The following is a 6,000-nucleotide window of genomic DNA, read 5'->3' on the forward strand; positions in this document are numbered from 1 at the left end:
TTCCAGCACCTGGGGTGGGGCGGGGGGCGGGCTCATGGGCCGCTCGCCCATGTTCATGCGGCCAGTGTCGGAGCAACCTAGGTTCACAGCCCCCTCCCCATTCAGGACCCCCGTCCATGCAGGTCACAAGCGGGGATGTGCAGGCCCCAGGAGCTCCTGGCTCCAGGTCAGCCCATCAGCAAAGGCATCCCGCAGCCCACAGTGACCTGGAACAGGTAAGATCAGGATGCCAAGGGGGCCCAGCCCCAGGGGAACAGGTACTTTACGTGATCATGAGCACTCTGAGGAAGGGAGTCCTGCAGTCTTGGGGGTCTTGAAATCCTTTGTGGAGTGTTTCCCAAGGCCTTCTCTGGGCAGGCACCAGGCTTGGCATAACATTGGAAGGTTCACCCAGTGAAGGGGCCGTAGGTGCTCGGGGTCTCCCAGGGTGGGCTGATGGCTGCATGAAAACATTAGCACACAAGGGGAATAAGGGGTCCTGCTCGGTCAGTGCGATATCGTGATTTATAATAAGAGATATATTGTTGGTCTTCATCCCTGTCCCCACTCCCTGCATCGAGCTTCTAAAACCCTTGGAATTTTTTGAGTGCTGAGAATGTAAAGGTGTCTTTTGTTATGTTAATGAGGTGACTGTTGCAAACACCTGCGGGTGGGGGTTGGTTGCCCAGGAAACCAATCATGTGATTAGAGGGTAGGAACTTTCAGTCCCACCCCCTGACCTCCAAGGAGGAGAAAGTGGCCACAGGTTGAATCAATTGCCATTGGCCAATGATTTAACCATTGTGAGGTAATGAAACCTCCATAAAACCCTCCAACAGACAGGGTTAGTGAACACGTGGAGGTACTGGGAGAGTGGGGCTCTCAGAGAGGGTTGGAAGCTCTGTGCCCCTTCCCACGTTCCCTGCCGTAGGCATCTCTTCCATCTGGCTGTTTCTGAGTTTTATCCCTTTATAGTAAATTGGTGATCTAGGAAGTAAAATGTTTCTCTGAGTTCTGTGAGCTGTTCTACCAAGTTAATCAAACCTGAGGAAGCAGTTGTGGGAACCTCTGATCTATAGTGGGTCAGACGCACAGGTGACAACCTGGCCCTGCAACTGGTGTCTGAAGTGGGGGACAGGGTGGGCAGTCTTGTAGGACTGAACCCTTGGCCTGTGAAATCGGATGCTATCTCCAGGTTGTGAAAGGAAAATAAAAATGGAGTCAGTATTGCTAAGAGAGCTCTCTAAAATAGAGCCAGGAGGCCACTGAGGAAGTAGGACATGCACACCTGATTCAGCAGTACCTCCAGCCTTGGAGGTTTTGCTAACTGCAGGGCCTTTGTTGTTATCCACTTGCTTGGAGAGGGTTGGAGGTGAGGGTTATACCCACTGCTGGCTGGCTTTCCAGATTAGAGACCCCGTGGACAATCAGGCCAAACTTGACAGGAAACTCCTGCCAAGATTTTTTCACATATACACTGTCAGCGGAAGTGGCCCTGAGAGGTCATGAAGTAGAGGACCAAGCCATGCTGTCCCAGAAGGGCTTGGACGGTTTTGTCCATGGGATTTATAACAGTCACTGTTACCCTGGGGACTCTGCTGGTGTAGACTGAGCCCTGGTCCCTGCCCCAGGCTGAGCTTGAACCTCTCTGGGCCTCTCTGAGACACTTGTTGGGACTCTTGGGGGCTGGATGGGAGTGAGGCTAAGAGCCCCTGCAAGGTCAGGGCTGGGGGCCTGGCCCCAACAGCTCTGCCTGAGAGGCCAGCACCCCCAGCCATGACAACGAGGTCTTTGTCAAGGCCAACCAGCAGGGAGCCCGGAGAGTGTACTCTGGTCCTCCCACCACCCACCCTGTGGAGCTAATGGCCCCTGCCACTCTCAGAAGCAGTCATGCCCTTGGCATCAGCTGACCCCAGCCCAGGCCTGACCTCCAGGTCCCCTGTGTCCCCGGGGCCTCACCCAGTCCTGGTTCCTAGGAACACAGTCACAGACTGTGCAGTTGAGCAGAAGGGCAGACAGGCTTCTCACCCGCACATCATGCAGGGAGGGAAACTGAGGCCAAGAGAGGAAGGGTCCTGGCTGCGTCAGAGGGTCATTAGCCAGAGACTCAATGCTGGACCCCAGGCCTTTAATCTCCAGCCCAGAGAACTGACGTTTCCGGGGGTCCTCAGGCTGGGACAGTGTGTTTCAGAGCCTCCACTTACCACTTCCTGCCCAGCATGGCTGCATCAGTAGGCAGCAGTCACTCCACTCCTGGAGGGCCGAGCGGCTGCTCATTGGCCCCCCAGAGCATCACCCAGAGGCTATTCCACCAGGGAAGGCACAGAGCTGGCCTGTGGCTGGGGCTCTCTGCCCAAAGGCCCCCTGGCCTCAGGCTGTCCCTCCAGCCCCAGCTCTAGCTCCTTTCTGATCAGGGCCCAGGCTGGCCCTCAATGCTGCCTCCAAGCCCAGGTGGCCCCAGGTTGTGCCCAGGGACACCAGGCCTTCGAGTCCCACTCATCCTGGCTTGTTCCTATCTCAACCAAGTGGGGGATCCTTCTGGCTCTGGCTGGGAACTATTACTCTGCTGCCAACATTAGAATTGGATTCTTGAACCCCAAAGAGCTAAAAACACCAAGATGTCTCAAGAGGTAAAGGAAGTTCTAGAAAACATTATGTGTCAAAATCTAAATTAAATTTATATGGTGTTTGAAAACATTGGGCACATTCCTATAAGAATTCCACAGAGGGTCCTGAGTGCTTCCAGGGGAGGCGGAATGGTCCTTGCAGGGTATGAAGGCATACGGGTGGCAGGGGACAATGGCTCAGAAAGATGCTCAGAGGGCGTGCCCCGGCACATTCTCTCAGGCTCAAAAGGAAAATCGGTTATTCCCAGTAAGGACATTTTTCAGCTTGCAGGTGAAGGTGCAGGTGGGGCGCAGAACGGCTGGGAGAAAAGGTAGAGGCTTGTGGCAGAGGCGCTAGCCCAAGTGGGCCGAATGGCAGCGGAGCGCCTCCTGGCGGTGAGATGGTGACAGGAATTGCTGAGAACAGCGTGGGGCTCCGGGCTCCAGCTTTGGCCGGGAGATGGGTCGGTGTAGGTGGGACGGAGTTTCGGGAGCCAGTCTCTTCCAGTGAAGCCCTAGGACGGGGTGGAGGCGCGGCCTTCTGCGCGTGTGCTGGCTGAGCCCTGGGCGCCGGGGAGGACACCCCTGCACGCTCCCGCGCTGAGATCTGGGTCTCTCTCCTGGCTTCTCTACCGGAGCTGGAGAATCTGCGGGTGTGTCTGCCCTCAGCGGGGGGTAGGTGATTTCTCTAGTTATCTCGTTTACCCAGAAAAATCTAGAGGCTTCTTCCCCTGTCCGAACTCTTTGACATCGCTGCAAAGGAGAAAATGGAGACAACACAGGAGGGTCTTCAGCCGTCCATACTGAGGGAGGGCTCCACCTACACAAACAGCATCAAAGGGAGCCGCCAGCCCCGGGCTTCTGTAAACAAACTGTGCTAGGCTTCTGTCGTCCCAGATGCTCCAGAAATCTTCCCAGGACCAAAAGCAGGCCTACCTGGAGGCTCCGATGAATTCGAGGGTCTTCTTCTTCTTCTTCTTCTTCTTCTTTTTTTTTTTTCTTTTTTTAATGTTAGTGCCACGTGGGCTTGTGGGATCTTAGTTCCCCAACCAGGGATTGAACCCAGGCCACCGCAGTGAAAGCAGGGAGTCCTAACTACTGAACCGCAGGGGAAGTCCCTAGGGTCTTTTCTTAATTATCTTTCCAAATTTAAAAATTTTAACCAAGCATACTAAAAAGTATTCTTTACATCTTGATCTAGTTCAGATATGTGTGTGTGGGGTGGGGGGGTGAATGTGCACGTGTGTATGGATGAATGGTAACAATTTCATGGAATGTGAGTGGTTGTGTGCAGTGGTCTCTGATATTTTTCTATGCAATTGAGTTTTCCTATATTCCTTTAAAAAATGCTCTTTGCCATTCCTTAAACTCATTTTACGAGGGAAGCAGCAATGATTAATAAACTGTAGCTTCAAAAACACTGTCTGAGATTAAGAGGAGAATGGAGAATGTTGGAGGTTCTACAAATGAAGAGAAAAAAATCACTCTTACAAATTTTACAAAAACGTGACCATGTGTAGTCTGTGGAATTGTTCCCCAAAGATGTCCTTGCCCTAATCCTCAGAACCTGTAAATATGTTTTATTACATGGCCAAAGGGATTTTGCAGATGTAGTTAAAATTATGGACCTAAAACTAGGGAGATATTATCCTGTATCACCTTAGATAGATTGGGTGCCCCAATCTAATCACTTGGGCTCTGAAAAGTAGAGAGATTTCTCTGGCTGGGATCAGAGAAATGGAGCAGAAGGAGAAGTGGAAGACAGATTAAGTATGAGAAGGACTTTCCCACCATTGCTGGCTTGATGATAGCAGGGACCAAGTGAAGACCATGAGAAGGAAATCAATTCTATCAACAAAATGAATGAGCCTAGAAGTGGATTTTCCTCAGAGCGTCCCGGTAAGAGCCCAGGGTGGACAAAACCTTGATGGTGGTCTTGTGAGACCCTAAGTGGCGTACCAAGCCACACTTGCCAGACTCAGGCTCTGTGAGATGGTAAATGGCTCTTGTTCCAAGCAGCTAAATTTGTGGTCATTTATTACTGCAGCAACAAACTCATATACCATGAGAACACTTTTCCAGGAACAGTGCAAGAGAGAGGCTACAAAGCTGACTCTTCCTGAGCTCAGGGTAAGCATGCCTTTGGTGTGGGCCTATTAGCCAGTCCGGAGACTCTTCCTACTTTCCTTCTGTCAAGCTTGATAATTGCTTCACCTTCTTGAAAGTGGACAGTGACTGTCACCCCTGACAAACATCAAGTTACACTACGTAGAACATCAACCAAGTCAACGAGCTTTCCAGGTCCTGAGAAACATCAAGTTACACTACGTAGAACATCAACCAAGTCAACGAGCTTTCAAGGTCCTGAGAAACATCAAGTTACACTACCTAGAACATCAACCAAGTCAACGAGCTTTCAAGGTCCTGAGAAACATCAAGTTACACTACCTAGAACATCAACCAAGTCAACGTGCTTTCAAGGTCCTGACACCTGCATCCTACATGAAGCTCCAATTTGCCCTCAGGCAGAGAGGGTTTCCCCCACCTTCCCCTGATGGTCCACAAGGCCATGGGGAAGTCAGCACATCCTGCAGGGATTCCCAGAGCCAGGGTGGCTGCTAGCAAGGGCTCGGTGGGTTGAACAGGTAGGGGCTGGCCAGGAGCTAGGGGACTATAAAGGTATGAAGGGTTTGAAGCTCACCTGTCAGGAGGTGCTGGGGGAAGAAGTCTGTGGAGGGAGCTTCAGAGAGGAGAAGGAGCAGTAGAAGACCAGGGGCTCCTAGCAACCCAATCTTTATTGTGTAAAGCGTTTCCCACCCTATCCCAGCCTTGATTCCACCTGGTGACCTCAGATCTCTCCGGCACAGCCACAAACACACCTCACTCCTGCTCCAGTCCCCTCTGTCATAGTGTCTGATATCCCCAACCTAGAGGTGTCCCTGACACCCACCCTTCCCCTTCCCATAGTTCCTGACTTTTGCCAGTCCCACCGTGTGTCTCCACAAGCAGTGTCTGTTTTTTCCAGGACATAAACTTACAGACAAGGGAGGATGCCCTCCTCTGGCAAGGTTAGTTTCTTCTTAGCATAGTGGATGCCAGGGGTTCTTCAGTTGGGGACTTTTCACAGAGCCACTCCCTGGGTTTGGCTCAGCCTTGGACCCACAACCTCTTCACGGCCTCAGCTCCCTGAGAATTAGACCCATTCCCCATTTTACCATCTGCTAACTGAGATTCTGCCCCAGCCCAGGACCACCTTGAATCTTCACCAAGCTGCCTCTGACCTGGGGCTGCCCCACACTGTGGACCCAGCAGCTGCCAAGTGTTACAGGGTGCCGGCCCATCACGCTGATGGAGATGGAATGGCGGACCTCTTAGACTGGCCCCAGGTCATCCCATTAGGCTTTTCCCCTCTTCT

The sequence above is a fragment of the Phocoena sinus genome, chromosome 11 (genome assembly GCF_008692025.1).
Source record: "Phocoena sinus isolate mPhoSin1 chromosome 11, mPhoSin1.pri, whole genome shotgun sequence".
Taxonomy (NCBI): Eukaryota; Metazoa; Chordata; class Mammalia; order Artiodactyla; family Phocoenidae; genus Phocoena; species Phocoena sinus.